At 40.2% G+C, this 25439-nt stretch overlaps 1 protein-coding gene across 1 annotated transcript in view; it reads right to left on the reverse strand.

Moving 5' to 3' along the window:
* LOC139452711 (dynein axonemal assembly factor 9-like) overlaps window positions 1–25439 on the reverse strand; it is a 179601-nt gene that overhangs the window by 69053 nt on the left and 85109 nt on the right. The window lies entirely within an intron of this gene.

The raw sequence follows: 25439 nt of genomic DNA on the forward strand, positions 1-25439 counted from the left end.
CTAGCTGTCAAATATTGTCTGACTGGCTGGCTTTAAATTCAGACAAGTTTCCAACACTCCTAATTTGACCTAACAAGGCCAGGAGTCATCAACATTGACATTAATCAACCTATCTGGGTGTTGCCACCACGCAGACACATATCATGTCAATTGCCTCTAAAATCTGGGATGGGCTTACACTAATACAAAACACAGTTTCTATTTACAAATTACAAAGCTGAGATAAAATTAGTCATAAAATAACTGTACTGAGACAGAGGCTGAGAGAGGCACAGCCACACCAATACAAACTCAGACAAACAGATACACACAGACACACACACACAGAGAAAAATCTCAGACACACACACACATGGACACAGACAGACACAGTTACACACAGAGACAGACACGACACAGAGAGACGCTGACACATACACACACACACACACACAGACACAGACACGCACAATGGTGAGGTGAGGTAAACTGGGGTTTAACGCCGCACCCAAGATTATTGCACTTAAATAGCAACATACGTGCGGCTGCTTGTACTAGTCCGCACTGATGCTGATTTATAGTACTAGTGCTAGCACATTGAGATACCATGTCGCAGTTTAACATGAATACCCCACTCAGACACAGTATACTGACTCAAGAGCCGACCTATCTTTGTTTTAGCCCCTTAATGCCGAGCACCAGCCTGAATAACAACAAGTACCATATTTTAATGTCTTTTGGTATGACGTGGCCGGGGATCAAACCCTGGACCTTCCGCTCTCTGGGCGGACACTATACTACTAGACCACGGAGACGGTCGACACATACACGAACACAGACACAGACACAGACACAGACACGGACACGGACACGGACACGGACACGGACACACACAGACACACACACACACACACACACACACACACTCAGAATAGTGCAGTGACCATGTCAGAGTGACCCTGAGGCTGAGATTGCCTGTTGATGCCACCCTCATGGGGCCATTATCAGTGCGTAGCAGTGCAGCTGACAGTCCTTAATCACCATCAGCATTGTCACACACCGTTAATGTCACTTGGCTTCACGGGCAGCTGTATGGAGCATTCAATGCCTCACTAACATAGTGATGTATAACTCCATCTACATCTTATAGTAGGGGAAGCAGAGAATGACAAAACTGCAGGAACTTGGATGAAAAAAATGAAATTCAATTGAGGGGGGAAAAGAACCATACCTCCAATGCAAAAACACTTGGATGATGCATCCAATGCGTTTATTGGTGTTTTTGTTTCTGTAACTGATTGCATCTTAATGTGGTTGGCAATGATAAAAAAAAGAGCCAGCAAAAGTAGACCCAGCGTAGACAGTCAAAGCTGCAACGAAGGAAATCTTCCTGTGATCTGAGAAAAAAAATGCTGATGCTTTTTTCAGTTTCCAACATGCAATGATTTTATTTCAACTAGAGTGTTGCACAGATCAAACAGTAAGATGATGGACGTGTCAAGAGGTTATGTGAGAGTATCAGTTCTAAGCCTAATCAGAGGAATAAACCACGCACAAATAACATAGATACTGGAGTGTTTCCTGGGATATAGTCTATCATATACACATAAGGGCTGAAACATGAAAGATTACGCAGTGTTCAACAATAAGCATGAAAGTCAACAAGTCCTCATCATGGACCCATATTAATAGTTAAAGATCAAAGGCCTTCTATTTTTGATTAGTTCTTTTGAGGACTAAATTTAAAGTAGGTGTTCAAAAACATTTTTTTTTTAATAATTTAATAAGAGATTGGTATTGCTACTAATGAACATCTTCCCGAGGCAAGAGAGTTAACTGACTATAAAAGTCCAGTTTCCAACCTTGCCGAACTAAAGATGCTAATGAATGAAAAACAAACAAGTTTAAACATGGCAAGATGCCAAAAGATAATTGGGTAAATATGGGTTTTTCAGATTAAAAACGATGTTTTATTGGTCTGTTTTCAGTCGTACAAATGGGTATCTCTCATTTGTACGACTGAAAACAGACTAAAACAACATTTTTTTATACATATTGTTCACCATTTCTTACGAAAAGTGGTAACAAAATGTCATTTCACCTCATTGCAAAACAGTCAGCCCAAACTATTTTTGGTCAAAAGTCATTTCATCCTTCACAGGATGGGTTTTCTCCATCTTTCTCATAAACTTACCAAAATAATTACAACACCTAAAATAAAATCCATTTTCATAGAAGCATGCACAACTCAAGACTCCCTGACACACCCTCAGTTTCAAACAGTCTCAAATGAAGTAACTTTATGATGAATGCATCTTTTCGTGTTTCTCAGTTGCCTTAATACGATGTCATACTGTTCAAACTATCACAAACAGAGAGTGATACCTCATCAGAACAACAGGATAAGGTTAGTTACAAAAAAAGTAAGCTGTCTTTGTAAGGTTGGCATTCCATTAAAAAGAGAATAGAGTAAGTACAGAGTTGCTTACATGAAACTGGGAATTTGCCCCTGATACATAAACGATACCAAGGCTCTCGGGACTTCCATCACTTATTCACTTGTGACACTGATGACCTATAATTCCTCCTCATTGGATGTTCTCCATATAATCATCTATGCTCACTCACAAAACCAGAAGCTTATAACTATGATTTTAGAACAATTCAGAAGTAGCCAATGAGCAAGGAGGAATTACGGATCTGTCCCAAGAGAATGAGTGATGGACGTCCTGAGCCCAGATTAAATTGTCGAGAAACATCCACCGTTTTGACACGTGATAGATAACCCATAGGTCGGTGTTTCAAGTAGGTTATTATATATATTTCCAATGATCATGTTATGTAACAAAATGAACCAAGAGTCATCAGAAGATGACAAACAAATCCCCCGGTCCCCACATTTTGAAAGAACAAATCATCTGACTGTTACTTTAAGTTCAACTAAATGATAGAATTTCTATCTAATCTGTCTGTCTGTATACAAGATTTGTTATTGAGCTATAAACACAATACCATGGAATTGGGATTCAGAACATTGTATTTCTATGTAAGGTACACACCACTATAAACAGAGTCAAAATCAAACATGTTGCCATGGAAACAGAAAGAAATATAAATTCAAAACATCCCTAAGTAGCAAAAGGCACCATTTGACAACCTGGTCTTTGTGTGTGCAAAGTGTCATCAAAGAATACCTATCAGTTTTAAAGATATGGTACGGACATACCACCTTAACTGACCGATCAGCAATGAGAACCACTGAAATGAACATATGAAAAGTAATTACACTTATGGTTAATGTTACTGCATTTGAATAACAACAAATTGTTTTCCAACATGCTTCAATGGTTATGATGTATGTCAGTTTCCCGTCTGTACAATGATATTGCTGATTATCAGCCAGAGTAGGACAATAAGTCTGTTGAGGAGTATTGTATCCATGGCCAACTCGAATGCACCAAGGTGACCGAGGGTCTGCTGTCAGAGCTACAGACTACAGTCCTTATGCTGCTCACTTAAGAACTAGCTAGCTGCTGTACATCAGTATATCACACGGAAGGTCAGCATGGATGCAGGTACCAGGGGTATGACATATTCCAGGAGTGGTTAGTGTCATCCTGGGGACTCGCATCAAATGCCAATAAAGTTATCCTGCTTCGTCCACTCCCAGCAACATATGCTGTTGCTGTAGATCTTGTAGCTCAGCGATTTACCAGAGTTCTTACAGCAGGTTGTTACAAACTCCGGTAATAAACAACATCCTCTACATGATGAATATTCTTCCCTTACAAGTTGGAATCAAGTAACGAGATGTTATCAATCATATTTTGTGTAAGCCTCATCAATATTCATTGCACTTACAGTGTATTGATTCGACTTAACATCCTACCCTCCAGAAGCTGAGATGGGAGGAGTGAGAGAGCAGGCACTAGTAGTCTACTCACTCAGTGGAAATACAGGCGCTCAGCCTTCCTGGCTTGCCTGCACAAACATGGAGGAAGTAACGAGTCAGTTAGAAACAGTACTTTAACTCTACATAGTTAACATAAATATTTGTGGTAATAATTAGAAAATATTTTAAAACTTAATTCTCAGAGCTTGGAATATTACATGCAAATCTAAAAATCTGAATCTAAGTCGGATTGCGTGTTCCAACTAATGTATTGGGTGCTTGAAATGCTGAAATATGGCACATGGTGATACATCACACAACATTAAATATCACGCTAGATTTCCTACAGTGTCAACCATATATTAACAACTTTAAATTCATAGAGATTTAAGATGTCTGCATCTCAAAATATTATCAACAAGTATTTGTCACAGAGTGACGAAATATCCCCCGCCTGTACACCATAGTACCAAATATGAAGACAATCCAGCGATTAGTTCTTGAGATATTGTGGCAACACCGTTTTCCAACTCCAAAAACAGATTTGCCTGTTGTGACCTTGAAAATGGGGTCAAGGTCACCAAATCTGACAGGTGTATGCGGTGTCTGTATATACACTATAGTTCCAAATATGAAGACAATCCAGCGATTAGTTCTTGAGATATCGCGGCAACACTGTTTTCTAACTCCAAAAGCAGATTTGCCTGCTGTGACCTTGAAAATGGGATCAAGGTGACCAAAACCGACTGGTGTCTGCGGAGTCTGTATATACACCATAGTTCCAAATATGAAGACAATCCAGTGTTTAGTTCTTGAGATATCGCGGCAACACCGTTTTCCAACTCTAAAAGCAGATTTGTCTGCTGTGACCTTGAAAATGGGATCAAGGTCACCAAAACCGACTGGTGTCTGCGGAGTCTGTATATACACCATAGTTCCAAATATGAAGACAATCCAGTGTTTAGTTCTTGAGATATCGCGGCAACACCGTTTTCCAACTCCAAAAGCAGATATGCCTGCTGTGACCTTGAAAATGGGGTCAAGGTCACCAAAACCGACTGGTGTCTGCGGAGTCTGTATATACACCATAGTTCCAAATATGAAGACATTCCAGAGATTAGTTCTTGAGATATTGCGGCAACACCGTTTTCCAACTCCAAAAGCAGATATGCCTGCTGTGACCTTGAAAATGGGGTCAAGGTCACCAAAACCGACTGGTGTCTGCGGAGTCTGTATATACACCATAGTTCCAAATATGAAGACAATCCAGTGTTTAGTTCTTGAGATATCGCGGCAACAAACAGGTGGGACGTACGGACGGACGTACGGACGGACGGACAGACGGACGTACGGACGTACGGACGGACGTACGGACGGTCGTGAATACTATATCCCCCGCTTCGCGCTTTCGCGCGGCGGGGGATAATAATGTCAAATCTAGCCTTTACTATATCTACCCCTGATCCTGAAACGGATTCAAAGTGTCAATTTGGGCCCCTGACCGATGAAAATACTTTGCAAACATTGTAGACAGTGACGCTTATATCAGTTTACACATTCTTCCTGATTATTGTGAAACTTAATGACATTTATTGCTTCTGGAACATGCCAGCCAATTGCCATGATGTTCACACCCTGTAATTGCCCAATCACAACATCACACTTCCTACTGGCCAGTTTGTATGATAAATAAGACATGTGAATTGATCCCAAACACTCTGTTCTGAAAATATCCTCTCTGCAGTTATAATTTCACAATTCTTCAGACAGATATAGGTCAATCTGTCTGGATCCATCTCAAAAGACCAACTAAAATTAACATCTCTTCCTTTATTGCACAGTAATCCACTCGGAACCGAATAGGGACATGACTGGCAGAGATCCATGTGCGACTCCAGCCAGCATCATGACAACTGGGTCTGTTCCAACACACCATTGTAGTGTGTGGTAGGCTGAGGAGTAAAGTGCTCAGAACACTAGCGGGAAAGAGCCCTAATGTAGCAATAGATCACAAAGCTGTAGTCATTGAAAGCATAAGGATGCAATATCTATCAATAACCACCCTGCATGGAGACAGTGATGGATCCTTGTGGGACATCGTGATGATTAAGTAAACGTGTAGAAGGGAATCATGCATTATGGCAAAATGTTTCGGACCATTCATATTCATATTTCTTTACACTTGCCCAATCTGACATAGATAAAGAGTCCCATCAAGGGAAGATAAGGATGACTGTTGGTATTCTGTAAACACAGCACAACTGCCATGTATGGGAGTGTTTAACGGCACAACGTAAGTCAGTCAATCGCCCATATGAAGCCAGGAATCTGAGGATCACAGGCTCAAAGCAAAATCTTCCAAGATATGGCATCAAACTAAAAAGAAATTAATTCCCATTTTACAACATGTTGCATGTTGCTTACGACAAGGGCGAGTGAGAGTAGAGTCACAAGGTTCCTTGAACTCTGACATCACTTTGTTGCATCTCATTGTGTGCATCATATATCAATGGAATGAAAATTGATGGAAAGTATGTAAATATGCAAGATCTACCATACAACAGACACACATTCTCACAGATATTATGTTTTCTTTCAGATAAACATTTAACCATATAAAATTAAAATATTAAAAAAAGATACAAAGAATTAATTATGCTTTTATACAAAACTTTTAACACTGAATGATTGCCCTATATAAGCTTCTGCAGTAAAATATGAACTTGGCACAGTAGTTAACCAGTGTATCAAGACAAATACACTGGACAGTAACCATCTTCTTGTCTCTTTTGGACGGTTAGATTAATTACTTCATTTGGAGTTTGATAAAGACCAGCAGACCTAGTTAAAACAATCTTGGCCCTGACTCCCTTGTGTAACCTGTTTCTGTATCAGTCTGAGGTGGTCTGTATACGTTACAATCAATGACGTCACCCAGCCTACAGTGGAGCATGGCATTGATTATCAAATGTACATAAACTACTCTGTTTGGAGTGAAGGTGTCTGTATATTTACTGAGTATTATTTCGGCCTCATTGAACTGAGCAGAAGCCACTCATAAGTGGAAGCTTCATCGATACTACTAACAAAACTGTCCTTGTGTGCGTGTCCTACAGAGAGGAATAACATGGCGCAACCGTTTTATCACCTCATAATGTATTTTCAGTTTCTTGTACACATATCAAATATCTGCTTGTTAAAATGTCTCCATATTGTATTAGTTTTGATTTGTGTCAATCGAATCAATAAACAGAAACTTTCTGTAATTATAATAGAAAGAGGCAATTATGCTACACTGATCAAACAAAGCCAGATGATTCACAACAAGCTCCATGATGAATACTGCAATGGTATTGCTTTCATCTTTGCAATGAGGGGACAAAACTACTCTTGAACCTGTCTCCATAGACTCTGTGAGCAGTCAACCAGTTGCTATTAGCCTGATAAGGCTGAGTGAACCAACAACTATTAGGGTGAGTGAACCAACCACTATTAGGCTGAGTGAACCAACAACTATTAGGCTCAGTGAACCAGTCACTATTAGGTTCAGTGACAGTCACTACCGGGCTCAGTGAACCAACCACTATTAGGCTCAGTGAACCAGTCACTATTAGGTTCAGTGACAGTCACTACCGGGCTCGGTGAACCAGTCACTATTAGGCTCAGTAAACCAACAACTATTAGGCTCAGTGAACTTGTCACTATTAGGCTCAGTGAACCAACAACTATTTGGCTCTGTGAACCAGTCACTATTAGGCTCAGTGAACCAGTCACTATTAGGTTCAGTGAACCAGTCACTACTGGACTCAGTGAGCCAACAACTATTAGGCTCAGTGAACCAGTCACTATTAGGTTCAGTGAACCAACAACTATTTGGCTCTGTGAACCAGTCACTATTAGGCTCAGTGAACCAGTCACTATTAGGCTCAGTGATAGTCACTACTTGACTCAGTGAGCCAACAACTATTAGGCTCAGTGAACCAGTCACTATTAGGTTCAGTGAACCAACAACTATTTGGCTCTGTGAACCAGTCACTATTATACTCAGTGAACTAGACACTACTAGGTTCAGTGAACCAGACACTATAAGGCTCAGTGAACCAGTTTTTATTGGTTGGATTACACAGTCTCTATTTGAGTGGCTTCAGAAAATATAACAAAATCTTATTTATGTTCTTAATTCTTGTTTTGAGGAAAAATCAATGCAAGAATGTGACCATTTCATTTTCACGAGACCATAAAGGGCAATGCAAATTGAAGGAAAAACAGGAGTCCTGGACCACTGAACTATATGTAGATACAGTATAGTGTAGAACAACAGATGTCATCTGTACATCATATCCTAGCATATGGATCTGCTGAACAAACCCTATCAAACCACAAGGCCGGCAAGTCTTCGAACCTTACCCACCTCAATCAGTCCATGGATATCTATACCAATCACATACCTGATCAATGAATGGGGAATGGTTGATTAGTGTCAGCTTCATGATCCATGTCAAGAACGACATTGACCAGTGTTTGCAAAATAATACCTTGGGTCAGGGCTAACTTGTTTCAAGACTGTCACTTTCTCTTCAACTACATGCCAATGCACATAAAATAAATGAAAATTCATAGTGACCAATTACCTGCATAAGTGAGGGGCCAGGTGTTAGGGCTGGGAACCCATACTGCTGAGAATTGGGGTAATGTTTTTTTCAGAGGTCAAAGACATCCATCTCTTGGCAGTTTTAGACACTGCCTGTGCCATACATCCTGTCTGTTCTTGATCACCGAGCCAGACTCTCTAAGTTTATTCCCTCGCCTGTAGGTGCCATCGTTCTGTCACCTAACTTGCAGAATAATCTGAGTGTTTACAACATCTATCATTTCCTGTTCTATTTCGTATTTGAAACATTCTATTCCCATGTGGTAGATCTTGATTTTCTGGCATTAATGCTGCATCTGTGAATATATTCCTGACAGTCAAAGATCTGACTTGGGCTTTGGATCTGACCAGACAAGAAAGGGCATTAACCTTCCTACACGCTTGTCTACAAATATATGAGCACTCTGGGACACAACATGTTCTGATGCACCACATCACCCCTCTCCGGGAGTACCAAATCCCTAGCCCATGTCATCCTACCAAGGTGGCATACAGTACAAATATCTGGTGTCCTGCACACTAACACCCACTGTCCCTGGCCCATGTCATCCTACCAAGGTGGCATACAGTACAAATATCTGGTGTCATGGCCACCAACACCCACTGTCCCTGGCCTGTGTCATCCTATCAAGGTGGCATACAGTACAAATATCTGGTGTCTTGTCCACAGACACCCACTGTCCCTGGCCCATGTCATCCTACCAAGGTGGAATACAGTACAAATATCTGTGTGTCCTGCTCAACAACACCCACTGTCCCTGGCCTGTGTCATCCTATCAAGGTGGCATACAGTACAAATATCTGGTGTCCTGCTCAACAACACCCACTGTCCCTGGTCCATGTCATCCTACCAAGGTGGCATACAGTACAAATATCTGTGTGTCCTGCCCACCAACATCCACTGTCCCTGGTCCATGTCATCCTACCAAGGTGGAATACAGTACAAATATCTGGTGTCTTGTCCACCAACACCCACCGTCTCTGGCCCATGTCATCCTACCTAGGTGGCATACAGTACAAATATCTGGCGTCTTGCATACAAACACCCACTGTCCCTGGCCCATGTCATCCTACCAAGGTGGCATACAGTACAAATATCCCCTGTCTTGCCCACTGGTGTCTTGAGACACTAGGTGTCTCAAGTCCAACTGATACTCTTCAAGTTTAGTGGCACAATAAGAAACCACATGTTTCAAGATGAATCTGCACTCCAAACCATGTGCCTATATTCTCATCCGACTTTATCCTTGTGTTCTGGAATGTGACACTAGACACAAGGTGTTTCATGATCAATCTACACTCTTCAGCCACTCAGCACCTGCCAATGTTCTCATCCTTACTCAATCACAGTGTTTTGGCACATGACAAGACACCAGGTGTTACAGGATCAATTTGCACTCCTAAGCCATTAAGCACTTGCCCTTTTCCCTCCCCACGTCCTGGGACATGACACTAGACAGCAGGTGTTTAATGATCAAGCGGACTCTTCATGCAGCCACTCAGCACCTTCTGCCAAGCTTCTGTTTATTCCTCCCTGATCCTCGCCTAATCTGCCCCTAGCCCTGACCCACCCCTGCACCATCAGCTGACCCTGAAACTGACCCCAGAGACTGACTTCTCCACTACCCATCCTGATTCCGACCTACTCAGGCCGATATGTGTTACAAGACGAGTCTACAAGACAGTAAGGGGCCTTGTCATCACCAAGTTGGTATTGATTTCTGGAGTTTGAAAGCTCTTCAGATCCACTTCTTTCAGTACTGCTCCCATTAAAAATAAATTGAATACTGTCATACATCAGCCACGCTGGATGGAAGTTCTGGAATTCTCTGAGAGCCAACAAAGGAACTACCAGACAGCCGCTAAAAGACATTGTCATGAGTTTGAGGTCTATCTTAATAGACCTAACTTAGGAGGGTGAGGTCAGGAAGGTAAACTGACTAACAGAACTGTCCTCACAGAAACATTTCATTAAAGTATCTCGTCTAGAACAGTTGATAAATCTGCCAGTTTCTCCTGAACATAATCAGAAAGTCTTGTGAACAATGTCTAACTAATGAGTGAGTGAGTGAGTGAGTTGGGTTTAACGCCACTTTTAACAGTATTCCAGTTATATCGCGGCGTGTCAGCTAAATGTGGGAGGAAAGCCTGAAGTGATGCAGGTCTCAGACGTTTACCACTTCGGTGAAACCCACGAGCACGTCTAACTAATGAACAATATAGTGTGACATGTTAGTCAGCGATGTTCTGATAATGGAAACTGAGGTTGGTTCATCCATCAAGACATCTGTAATCAATTATTTTCCCCATGTTCTTTTGAATTTCAACCACAAATGAAACTAATTAAAAAAAATAAAAAGTCACATCACATTAAATTGATGCCTTACTGCACAAGCTTAAGAACATGTGAAGCTTTCATAAAGTGAAATGTAACATAATTTAAAAATTTAGTGTCAATCAAAATGGAACTGACAATGATTTATTTGAACATTAAAGATGTATTCCCTTAATCAATCATTGATTGCTGTCTTAGACCAATAATTAGACATGAAAGTTTAACCATTCCAACACTTTATGTACTCAACAGAACCTACTGATTGTTGATTGTAGCTTAATGCTCAAAGGCAGAGTTAGAAATTGTCACTAGTCCTATAGTCCTTGTCATACTGCCCAATAGTTGAGGTATCATGAGGACTAGTAGAAATTTGCCATTTTTAAGGGTTTTGCCATATGTTATCATTATAAGGACTAATGGACTAAAAATGTTAGTTTCTACCACTGATTAAGGTACAAATCTGCTAGTGTAAAAAATACCAATCTCAACTATTTTGAGATGAATAGTGTTCAGGAAAAAAATTTTGATTTGGACTTGCTCAAGCAATGAGAACATATATGCATTTTATGAAAAATAGAAATACCCAATTTCCCGATAGCCTTTCCAAAGGGCCTGATTTTCTTAGGTGAGTGATTAATAGTTTCCCTGAAGACCAATAAAAGTAAACTGATTCCCATTCAATGATACAAAGTCTTCAAACGACCCACTCAGATAAAACACAGGGAGAAGAGTCTCCACACCAATAAACATCTGCCCAGCATGCAATGCCAATGTACTGGACAACAACATAGTTCCTGGTGCAGTGGGGCCCTGAGTGAGACAACTCACTGATAGATATACACCAGCAATTTATCTCAGGAACAACTTAACATGGTAGGCCATTCCATTTGAAACACACTATCTAGATAATAAACTAAATCTGTGGAACCATAATAACAGATTATCTACAAGTTATAGTCAACAAACTAAGCTAGTCATTATCAAGACCTTACACCACTGATGGTAGTCCGACAAACTCCAAATGGCATAGACAGTTTATTACTCTTCCTGGACCCGGTGCTGTACTTCAATGGAAGGAACTGAGATTAGTTTTGAAGAAAGCAGATGCAATTCAGATGAGGAAGATGAACTTAATGGAAGCATCCCTCTGTTTCCCCATCAGTGGAAGGCAGTACTGTGTAGAATTGAAGCTGGATGTCTCTCTATCACAATCCCATCAGTGTAAGCATATCAAATCATAATACTCATCCAGGCTTGGGTTGAAAGCAGTGGGGAACGTCATTATAAGACAGAGATATTTCTATGAATAAATGATTGTGTCATAAACCACAACACATTAACATTGGAGTCTGAACGTCGGCATTGAGTTAACTACATAAGTGATTGCTAAACACACCCTAGTGCTGTGCTAGAATCAGTTTTCATCAATCAATTCATACTATACGGATACATGAGTTCAGGTTGCATTATAACATCCAACTGAAGAATCTGTTTTGGAGTCCAGGCTTGGAGTGAGTTCAAAAGTTCAATGGAAGATAAAAAAAATAAATTCCATCAATTTTGAAACGTACCCACCCAACCCTAAAAATTAATTGTTGAAATGTCGACACCTTCAAAGAGATTCTTTCGTCAAACCAATCTACTTCCACAGACTTCTCAATGCTTCTTAAATCAGGTGATGTGGTAGAGCTATCAAGAATGTCAAGATGACTGTATTTACACTCATCTCAGTGTCACAGAGATGCTGAATGAGCGAGTACAAATATGACAATTTGAGCTGTTATTTATTGACTGAATATTACACTGAAAATCCCTTGAAAAGTTTCTTCAGATGGCAAGTTGCAGACCTGTTAACCCCTTCCCTAACCCCAGCATTAAGAAATTACGATTATTATCCGACATAAAACTCCTGAACTGCTCCTGAGGCGAATTGGGTTTGACATCAATGCTGAAAGAGAGCCCTAGTGACCCGGGCTGTAGACGCTTACCAAGAAACAAGGTATGGCTCTGACAGGCCAAGGATGACAATCAAGGTGAATCAAATCAAAAGAGATTAGCTACAATCAAGGTGGGATTTGATTCAATGATCAGCTGATCCTGGCATGACCAAAGGAGGTAATTGTGCACTAGGAAACTCTGCTAATTGATACAGTGCTTGTCTCTTGAGATCCTGGCATCATCAGTGTGCTCCTTCAGTTTCCAAATTTAGACTTGGTAGTTTCTCAGATAAACCTTTGGTTGAATTCTCTGCAGTGAACTTGAGGTTGGCTCCAATAGTATCCGAATCTTTTTTACTCAATTTTCTTTTATCATTAGGGGGCGGTTGGGTAGTCTAGTGGTTAAAGCGTTCGCTTGTCATGCCAAAGACCCGGGTTCGATTACCGACATGGGTACAATGTGTGAAGCCCATTTCTGGTGTCCCCCTTCGTGATATTGCTGGAATACTGCTAAAAGCGGCATAAAACCATACTCACTCACTCACTCACTTTTATCATTCGAGTCATGACAACAATACCTTAACTATTATCCCTAATTTCAAACAGTAATAAGAATCTAGAAATCAACTCCTTCTATTCCAATCAACATTTTCCTTATTCAACAAACCATTTACAAAACCTGACATACGAGGACATGAAGCACTGCCTCGCTAAGTGTTGCGTTGTATTTTCCATCAAGGATTGCAATGTTCAACAGCAGAAGCACATTCATCATACATCACGAAATATGGTTAGGAATGTGATGGGTGTTCATTAAAACAACAAGCATATATAGACATGATGCTAGCAATGTGGCAACTACTTGAGTGTATAGCTGGTATTAGCCTCATGTGGCTGTCTGACAGAGACAAGTCGAGTTTAAATCACAATCTCTCTTCACCACACTCAGACTCCAAGGGTGAGGGCATGCACACGATTTAATACAAAATAACCAAATTATCAAAGGCTGCTTTTATCTCCATGACATTTATCAATATACAAGCATTCATCTAACTTGCTTCTCTGCTTCTGTTTAAGCAGCATGAGCTTGGGCTATGCGACACTTGCCAGAATTTGCATGTATCTTACTCCTAAAATCCTTCATTTTAGTGGTAGTGCACAATCAGAGATGTCGGATTGGCGCCATGCATGAAAAGGCCATCTATCTGACATGTTGGAGGAGACATCTACGTAGGCAGGCAGAAAATCCTACACCATTCACTACTTGGTCTTGAAAGGCGGCATAAGACAGCATTGCTTTACAGTCTTTCACAGGAATATCTTTTGCTCTATTTGTTGAAAATATATGGCTGAAATCTGTGGGGTCTTCCATGAATTATTCCTTTCGCATCAAGTGTGATTCACAAAATCAATTGGAAATTTTGATGGTCTCACGTTTAATGTAGAATAGAACCATTAGCATGGTTTATTACCCCTTTTTGTTTGAATTTATCACGACATAAAATGAGAATTTTCATGAAAAATGATGATGACCGGTCAGGTAATCATGCATGAGTAATGTGAAAGGTGACGTGTACTGGCACGCGGCAATTATCGTGTTTGTGACAGGAAAGCAGTCTCCAACTGTGACACCCCTCACACCACTTGGTACTTAAATCTCCTTCTATCGGGTTATCAAATCAAACATCCTGCTTGGGATGTGGAGCAAACACTCTCCCAAAAATAAGCAATTAAATTTAGTTCACAGATCAATTTGTCACTAAATTTGGTCGGCATATTAGGAGAATCGTTCAACCTAGTTCTGAAAAAGTGATTTTTTCTATGTTGAAATTATCAGTTGAGATGAGATGAGGACCAGGGAGACAGGCACTGGATGTGTTGGGAAGGTGATTATGTCTGGGAGTTATGATCCCTCTCAGTAACAGATGGAGACCATGAGTGAACGAGCTAGATTAAAGCAGCTTTTCCAATATTCCAACCATGTCAGTCCAGGGGTGTCAACCTACATTTGGTATGCAGGATTCGGGGTCTGATCATACAGTTTTCAGAGTGGGTGGGTGGGTGAGTGAGTGAGTGAGTGGGTGGGTGGGTGGGTGAGTGGGTGAGTGGGTGTGTGGGTGTGTGGGTGGGTGGGTGAGTGAGCGAGCGAGTGAGTGGGTGTTTGGGTGGGTGGGTGTTTGGATGGGTGGGTGGGTGAGTGAGTGAGTGAGTGAGTGAGTGAGTGGGTGGGTGGGTGGGTGGGTGGGTGGTTGAGCGAGCAAGCGAGTTGGGTTTAACGCCGCTTGTAAGAGTATTCCAGTTATATCGTGGCATGTCAGCTTAATGTGGGAGGAAAGCCTGAAGTGATGCAGGTCTCAGACGTTCACCGATGTGGTAAAAGTCTGAGACCTGCATCACCTTGGATTTTTCTCCCAAATTATGCTGACATGCCATGATATAACTAAAATAAGCGGTATTAAACCCAACTCACTCACACTCGTTGTGGCTGGTTGGTACAGGGGAGTCGTACAGCCCTGAAGTTTCCACAGGGCTTCCAGTGGGTCATAGTCAGATTGTTAAACAACAGTCACATACATTCCATATTGACAATATGTGTTGCAACATATTCAAACAGTCTGGAAGTTAGATCTTTCTCTCTTAGCAGATAAAACTACTACTTTTTCAGTACAAAGGTGTAATCATGGACTCAAGCCTCTAAATTGAACACATACCATGGAAGATATATTTTCAGTCTACCATGACAAGATCAAGTATTGAGTTATGAGGCACCTGTTGAGTATAATATTTTCACTTGCAATTGTCTTTTCTTGTCTAGAATAATGCAAGAATATTTCTATCAGATCCGAGAGTGACACCCTTATTCTGTAGTGCAATAGTGATCTATTTAAGACCATGGTCAAATTAACCATGTTTAAACTGTGGGGCCAATTACCGGGGGAGGTAAGCCATGGTGCACCATGATATACCATGGTATACCATGGTGTTTCAAAAGCCATTTCAGCTGGGAAAAAGGCACCACAATTCACTTTGCAGAGTTGCTGTCATAGGACGTACACACAGGTTCAAATCTACTACTTCCAGGCTCGTGGTTTTATGATACCATATACATCAATATCCTTTGTTCACAATCAGCTCATTTATTGTTACAAAATATATCTCCATACCAGAATTCTGAAAGCCAGAACCTCTTGCCAGACGACTTGAAACATGTTCTCTACACTACATGCATGATTGTCCTCATTCAAAGGTAATCTGTTTCCCTGAATAATACAAAGCGGTCATGTTTTCATTTTGATTCTCTGAGGCTTCACAACACCACTTTACGTCTAACACACACGCGAACAAAAAAACATTGGGAATAGATCAGCTGTAATGTTGCATTTAAGGAAGGATTTGAATCTAAAATTATGCTTATTTTTTTGCCCATCCTCTTTCGGAGAATCAATACTTGCGTCTATGGCAGTTCTATGGTTTATAGATCTTATTACAGTTCTTCTCCGTAAAAAACTCATAAACTCCTTCGGATGTACCAACATAATTGTCATTTCTGCTGCCTGAGCGTTGCTCTGTAAGAAAGCCAATACCACATTGCCAGGAGATCCTTCGCTCCTATTTAGGGCCTTTTCAAGTCAAGAGATCTGACGCATAGGAAATATTAAAACTCATGCAAATAATAAGACAGACCCCTTTTATCTACTAATTTACCAAAATGGAGTTCTGTTTGTGGTTGGTCTCAAATGTGACTTGGAATGAAGCCAATGGAAATAAGATAACTTAGAAAAGATATCATTTCTCGAACTAGTCTAATAAATATCTGCTTTCTCTAAATCAATTCTGCGATCAATTCTGATATATCTCATATGACTGCTCCACTGTGTGTGCCGGGCTAGCTTGGTGACACTCACAATTCACCTCACACAGTACAATCAAGAAGTGCGATCACAGGACCCGGCCACACCAACCCGGCCTCATCAAAGATACTAAGTAAATCTCAAACTGTTAATGGCAATCCATCAGCCTTAAGTTGTGGCTAAAATGGTTTGTAGCTTAAATAATCACACTCTGATTTTCCAGACAAGTGACGGGGAAGGTTCCTGATTCTAGCTGTGTCACTTGCTCTGACTCCACAAGCGTTTCCATCAGCTGAAGGCTCTCCACAACTTGCAGCTCAAACTTAAGCAAATCTGTGCATGGAGAGTCTAACCGTATTCTAAACAATCAAACAGCAGTTAACAGACAAAGCTTCTTATAGTAACAAGACATAGAATAAAATATGTCTGCCAGTCAACTGTCTAATGAACACTGAGTTTATTAATTGCAGCTGAAAGTTGATTTCTTCTTTCATCAATGCAATGGACATTATCAACCAACTCCGGCTGCACCGTGTCATAGCTGCCAGCTAGATGTACAAGAGTCAGTGATATCTCACATTAGCAGCTTCAGTTGCAGCAGGCAGATCATGAATGATAGGAAAACTAAGCACTGGCTCTGAAAGATATCTTTTTGAGAAAAGTCATAAGGAATTATGGATTATTAGCTGGCCTGAGTGAAACAGTGTTGTCAGCTCTGAGTTTATAGCTGCACTGGGACTTGTATCATTATTCCTAAAGGATGCATGATGAGTAATTATGAAGGATAGAACCATATCATATATCCCTAATCAGTGTAGCTAGACAAGGCTGCTAAGGGCAAGCGATGACAAACCTGGTATAGAACTTCTATAAACATATCCAGTTATGACAATGATATGCATACTTTTTGTTATTCTGTCAACTATACCTGTTGTAACTATTTCAATTAGTCTCTAGATTTCCTATATTAATCCCAATGCGGTAATCTAACCAGTGTCATCCCTGATAAAGCTACATGCTCTTCTTCCCCATGGATCAATGTGTTTGGACATCAAACAATTCTTTACAACTTTTATTAAACCTACAAGCTCCTACATGCACAGCATGAATTAGAAAGTACCAGGAACATTGGAGCAGAATCTGCAGGAACAGGCTTCAAGCAATGAAACAAGTCCCATAATTTACAAATTGTTGCAACAATTTATTGTCAATACTCACACTCGTTGTGGCTGGTTAGTACAGGGGAGTCGTACAGCCCTGAAGTTTCCAAAGGGCTTCCATTGGGTCATAGTCAGATTGTTAAACAAGAGTCACATACATTCCATATTGACAATATGTGTTGCAACATATTCAAACAGTCTGGAAGTTAGATCTTTCTCTCTTAGCAGATAAAACTACTACTTTTTCAGTACAAAGGTGTAATCATGGACTCAAGCCTCTAAATTGAACACATACCATGGAAGATATATTTTCAGTCTACCATGACAAGATCAAGTATTGAGTTATGAGGCACCTGTTGAGTATAATATTTTCACTTGCAATTGTCTTTTCTTGTCTAGAATAATGCAAGAACATTTCTATCAGATCAGAGAGTGACACCCTTATTCTGTAGTGCAATAGTGATCTATTTAAGACCATGGTCAAATTAACCATGTTTAAACTGTGGGGCCAATTACCGGGGGAGGTAAGCCATGGTGCACCATGATATACCATGGTATACCATGGTGTTTCAAAAGCCATTTCAGCTGGGAAAAAGGCACCACAATTCACTTTGCAGAGTTGCTATCATTGGACGTACGCACAGGTTCAAATCTACTACTTCCAGGCTCGTGGTTTTATGATACCATATACATCAATATCCTTTGTTCACAATCAGCTCATTTATTGTTACAAAATATATCTCAAACCCTCCATACCAGAATTCTGAAAGCCAGGACCTCTTGCCAGACGACTTGAAACATGTTCTCTACACTACATGCATGATTGTCCTCATTCAAAGGTAATCTGTTTCCCTGAATAATACAAAGCGGTCATGTTTTCATTTTGATTCTCTCAGGCTTCACAACACCACTTTACGTCTAACACACACGCGAACAAAAAAACATTGGGAATAGATCAGCTGTAATGTTGCATTTAAGGAAGGTTTTGAATCTAAAATTATGCTTATTTTTTTGCCCATCCTCTTTCGGAGAATCAATACTTGCGTCTATGGCAGTTCTATGGTTTATAGATCTTATTACAGTTCTTCTCCATAAAAAACTCATAAACTCCTTCGGATGTACCAACATAATTGTCATTTCTGCTGCCTGAGCGTTGCTCTGGAATTAAGCCAATACCACATTGCTAGGAGATCCTTCGCTCCTATTTAGGGCCTTTTCTAATCAAGAGATCTGACGCATAGGAAATATTAAAACTCATGCAAATAATAAGACAGACCCCTTTTATCTACTAATTTACCAAAATGGAGTTCTGTTTGTAGTTGGTCTCAAATGTGACTTGGAATGAAGCCAATGGAAATAAGATAACTTAGAAAAGATATCATTTCTCGAACTAGTCTAATAAATATCTGCTTTCTCTAAATCAATTCTGCGATCAATTCTGATATATCTCATATGACTGCTCCACTGTGTGTGCCGGGCTAGCTTGGTGACACTCACAATTCACCTCACACAGTACAATCAAGAAGTGCGATCACAGGACCCGGCCACGCCAACCCAGCCTCATCAAAGATACTAAGTAAATCTCAAACTGTTAATGGCAATCCATCAGCCTTAAGTTGTGGCTAAAATGGTTTGTAGCTTAAATAATCACACTCTGATTTTCCAGACAAGTGACGGAGAAGGTTCCTGACTCTAGCTGTGTCGCTTGCTCTGACTCCACAAGCGTTTCCATCAGCTGAAGGCTCTCCACAACTTGCAGCTCAAACTTAAGCAAATCTGTGCATGGAGAGTCTAACCGTATTCTAAACAATCAAACAGCAGTTAACAGACAAAGCTTCTTATAGTAACAAGACATAGAATAAAATATGCCTGCCAGTCAACTGTCTAATGAACACTGAGTTTATTAATTGCAGCTGAAAGTTGATTTCTTCTTTCATCAATACAATGGACATTATCAACCAACTCCGGCTGCACCGTGTCATTGCTGCCTGCTAGATGTACAAGAGTCAGTGATATCTCATATTAGCAGCTTCAGTTGCAGCAGGCAGATCATGAATGATAGGAAAAGTAAGCACTGGCTCTGAAAGATATCTTTTTGAGAAAAGTCATAAGGAATTATGGATTATTAGCTGGCCTGAGTGAAACAGTGTTGTCAGCTCTGAGTTTATAACTGCACTGGGAGTTGTATCATTATTCCTAAAGGATGCATGATGAGTAATTATGAAGGATAGAACCATATCATATATCCCTAATCAGTGTAGCTAGACATGGCTGCAAAGGGCATGCGATGACAAACCTGGTATAGAACTTCTATAAACATATCCAGTTATGACAATGATATGCATACTTTTTGTTATTCTGTCAACTATACCTGTTGCAACTATTTCAATTAGTCTCTAGATTTCCTATATTAATCCCAATGCGGTAATCTAACCAGTGTCATCCCTGATAAAGGTACATGCTCTTCTACCCCATTGATCAATGTGTTTGGACATCAAACAATTCTTTACAACTTTTATTAAACCTACAAGCTCCTACATGCACAGCATGAATTAGAAAGTACCAGGAACATTGGAGCAGAATCTGCAGGAACAGGCTTCAAGCAATGAAACAAGTCCCATAATTTACAAATTGTTGCAACAATTTATTGTCAATACCAAAGTTTCAACTTCTACTGGCCATTAAAGTCAAAATTATTAAAACACAAAGGCAGTGGTCTAATTTCAAGAGCAGTGAAGGTTCCTCATGCTGAAGTTTTCAACTCTGTATACTGATAACTGCCTGAAGTTGTAGTCTTCTACCTGCCATTGAAGATAAAATCAAGACATGAAGACAAAACTTCAAGGTTTTCAGAAATAGAATCCATTGTATCTGCTTGGTATTCATTGTGATGCACTTGAACCACTGGGCTTCCTTAGTTTAGCCTCCAGACCTGAAACAGTTCCATCACCATCACACTGGACTTTCTCACGGGGATCAGACAGGACTTCAGTGTATCAGCTTAATGTAAGAGACCTCCCAGAGTGAAGCAAGTTGTAGGCGTTGAACACCTTGGTGAAACCCATGAACACAGGTTTTCCTGTTACCAGACCAAGGACCATAACCAAGGATCATAACCAAGGACAATATGGGATTCCAACCCACAGGCAACTTATTGGAATCCTGCTAAGAGACACAACTCAGTACAGCAATCTTTCCTGCTCCACAGATATATTATACTTAATTCTACTGATGAAAAGCTATCACTTGGATTCACACTGGACAATGACCATGCATATAGAAGTAGTTCTCAGGACCTGACCTATCGAACAGGACAGACTGAACATGTCAGTCAATCAATACACGGATGCTGAGTGGGGTGCAGTGGTACTCCTCTCCACTTTTTAGCATCACACAAAACATTCATACATTTGAAAATTTTCTATTTACTTGTGTATACTAAACACATGACAACACGATGACTAACACATACATTGATATGTTTTCCACTAAACACAAAATAAAATGGACTTGTATGTTAACTTATCACAAAATGCACCTTCCTTATGCATAAAGGGTTGTGTCTCCCATTAAGTTAAATCGGTGCCTTCAAACAGGAAGTTTAATAAGACAATGTGTGCCTTGCTGCTGGAGGGCCTCAGGTGCATGTTCCTATACCATGGCATGCTGTACCTCACAAATCAGGGGATCTAGACAATGATCAATGTCCCTCTCACATTGGAGAGATAGAGATAATCAGGAAATCATCTACATGCAACAGCTGAAGTAATGACATCAGAAGGCTGACTGGGATGTCTTCACACTGGCATTGTGCAACACAATCACACCCACCAGGACCTTTGGAAATGCCCTGGGTGCCAAACATGTTGATACAGGGTAAAGTCCCTTCACATAACATTGCAGGGATTATGAGGCAGACAGACAGTGGTGAGGAAAGCGGTATGGAGCAATGCCACAGACAGACTCCATGACAGGGATCAATCAGACTGGACATCGGCACGAAGTCATTGTTTCTTGAAAAAATACTCCTCTACCTTTAAGTTCTTGTATTTTTCCAACCACTCAGTCAATGCCATTTGTAAAGTGTATGGTTAATGTCATGTGCTGTGTTGTCTGTCCAGTCTTTACTTACAGGTTACAGCGACTACACAATGATGCATTCAACACAAAGACCCTTCAAGGCTAACTTGGGTTAACCCTTTCAATGCTGCCCACAATGCAAATACCCTTCAACAGTATGGCACTTCAACAGCATCAGACAGGGTTAACCCTTTCAATGCTGGCTACCTTTCAAAGCTACCAGAACTTTAAACAGCACTATCTACGGCAAACCGTATTTCAGTGCGGGCCACCATTTGGGAGTAAAGAACCTACTTTACTGTTTGTTACTAATGTTATATTTGGGATAACACTTTCTTAGTAAAGTACAGATTCTAGTACTTTTTTGGGTTGAGTCCCATCCGGGATTCGAACCCACACCTGCCAGGGTGAGGCACCTAATCGCCAGCACACAAAGTCAGCGATCTAACCCACTCAGCCACCGAGGCTTGCACAAAAAATGGAAGTCCGACAACTGGTAGTCTAGATCACGTACTTTGAGTACCCCCCTGACAAGTGTAAATTGGCACGTCTCCCATGGCCGAAAGCTATGAACACACAATGCCATTTAGAAAGTGGTCAAATGTAACTAATGTTATATTTGGGATAACACTTTCTTAGTAAAGTACAGATTCTAGTACTTTTTTGGGTTGAGTCCCATCCGGGATTCGAACCCACACCTGCCAGGGTGAGGCACCTAATTGCCAGCACACAAAGTCAGCGATCTAACCCACTCAGCCACCGAGGCTTGCACAAAAACAGGGGGGTACTCAAAGTATGTGATCTAGACTACCAGTTGTCGGACTTCCATTTTTTGTGCAAGCCTCGGTGGCTGAGTGGGTTAGATCGCTGACTTTGTGTGCTGGCAATTAGGTGCCTCACCCTGGCAGGTGTGGGTTCGAATCCCGGATGGGACTCAACCCAAAAAAGTACTAGAATCTGTACTTTACTAAGAAAGTGTTATCCCAAATATAACATTAGTTACATTTGACCACTTTCTAAATGGCATTGTGTGTTCATAGCTTTCGGCCATGGGAGATGTGCCAATTTACACTTGTCAGGGGGGTACTCAAAGTACGTGATCTAGACTACCAGTTGTCGGACTTCCATTTTTTGTGCAAGCCTCGGTGGCTGAGTGGGTTAGATCGCTGACTTTGTGTGCTGGCGATTAGGTGCCTCACCCTGGCAGGTGTGGGTTCGAATCCCGGATGGGACTCAACCCAAAAAAGTACTAGAATCTGTACTTTACTAAGAAAGTGTTATCCCAAATATAACATTAGTTACATTTGACCACTTTCTAAAGGGCATTGTGTGTTCATTTACTGTTTGTTGTTCTTCAATTAGCTAACACAACACTTAAGTACTATCATGGGCACTTCTAGCTGCCACCACTCTCTACTTGCTAAGTGCCACAATGGTAATCTCCTGTCTCCCCAGTACACTATGGAGATGTGTCCAATCATTTGTCCTCTGCGTGATATAGGAGGTATAAGTGAATGTTGTCTGTAGAAGCAGTAGAACTTAATGGGAGACAACCCTTTATACATAAGAAAGGTGACCGAATTTTGTGTATTTAATTAGTGGAAAAGAATGAAAAAGTTAATAGTAATAGTAATATTCCAGAAAGATCATGGCACTAAAACTGGCTTTTAACATTGTGCCTAAGGGTAAATACAACCTGGGTCTATAACACAAAAAGTGGATGCTCTATCATAGAAAATACTTCTGTGTCTAACCAATAGGTAAAAGTACAGACAAACCCTGTTGTCTTGAAGTCTCGGGGACGAGATAAATAGTTCCACTTATCTGGTGTTCGACTCATCCGACCTTATTACAGTCTGATCTCACCATCAGAAAACAGACAGCAAACGTACCACATCATGCATGTAAATACCATTAACTCTTTCAACATCGCAGGCCGGTACACAAGCCAAGACGTCATGAGTCCAAAGACACCGCAGGCCAAAATAGTATATAATTTTATCAACCTACCTGTTATATCATTCATTTATTCAATCTGTCTCTTTTCACAATGTCTGAAATCTGTATTTCATTTCAATTTATCATATTTTATCAATAGATTAAAATTTATTCACTATTTCCTGCAATGTTATTAAAAAACAAAACTCGTGGACACATGATTCGATAAAGCGTCCATATCCAGTATGTCAAAGAGCAAAACAAAGATGTTTCAAGCTAATATTTAAATAAAAAGTAACAAATAAAATCAACAAAAATATATCTAAAAGTTGTCAAACTTACATCTAAGTTATTATTTCCATCTTTTCGTGCGATCACATGTAATGTAAGTCAAATGACATCTCGGCTTTCATCACCATGATTTATAAGCTTTGACGTGATATTTAATGCCAAAAAATATGTAAGAGAAATTGTTGTCACAGCTCGTAACCCAGCACGATACGTCCACAAAGTTCAATATTTTTAATACAGGTTGCAATTTTCTGATTAAACAATTCAGAATAACACGATTTTACCAAAACCTTTCCTCTCAATCTGGAATTTATCATATACGAGGACGGTATCCATTGCTGTAATTTGATTGGCTGCCTTAGGTCACATGCTTGAATTTGACCAATCAAGATTCCTGTAGCAGATTTCTGTAAACAAGTGTCATTAGAAAACCAAATAAAATCCAACAAGGATCTTATGTTACAGCAACGAAAAAACTCCAGAGGAGGTTTCTGTCATATTATTGAAGTCCTAAGCTTTCTAATTACACCAACCATCCAAGGAATGGTCACACGTGTTATTCATACAAAGCTTCAAACACAGAGGTATTTGCCGATATTTTCTCATGTTACTGAAAAGAAAGCCACTGTTATCAGGAAATGGGTGATGACAGATATTATTTATCATTCTTTTTAAATTAATTTTCCGATAACATAAACAAAAGTCCTACCCTCACAGAACCTAAGTCCATCTTGTTGCCATGGAAATGTAAAACATAAATATTTCTAAAATTTCTCAATAGCAAAAGGCACCAGATCATCATGTACCTGACAGACCTGCAAAGTTTGATGAAAAAATATTGAACGGTTTATGAGTTATGCTCCAGAAACGAAACGTAAACGTGATGGACGGACGGACGGAGCTGTTTCTATATCGCTCGCCCAACGATAATAATTAAGTTGTAAATGCATTAACTAAATTATTTTCATATACTTTCATATGCATAAACAGTATGATTAGACCTTTCAAATGATGCATAACATGTGGTAGCAAATGTTTTACAAGCAGATAATTTCCTTGATAAATGTAGGCTTCATGTATCACCCCAGAGTCTCTGGGAACAGTGCCACAGCAGTAAAAGCTTGTGATTGACTGGGTTGAAAGAGTTAGTATAATGAGAAAAATAGAAAATGAAATAGTTGTCATTTCTACATTAATGCATCTGAATGCATTACTTGAGCTGAGCAGTGTTTTTCAAACAATTTAAGTTCAAGTTTGAAGTTGGTTTAAACTCTTTGGATTATGTACCAAATTAGAGACAACTGGGAATACAACACTTTCAGTTT

Source organism: Haliotis cracherodii, unplaced genomic scaffold (genome assembly GCF_022045235.1).
Source record: "Haliotis cracherodii isolate W230 unplaced genomic scaffold, xgHalCrac1.p SCAF_9, whole genome shotgun sequence".
NCBI lineage: Eukaryota > Metazoa > Mollusca > Gastropoda > Lepetellida > Haliotidae > Haliotis > Haliotis cracherodii.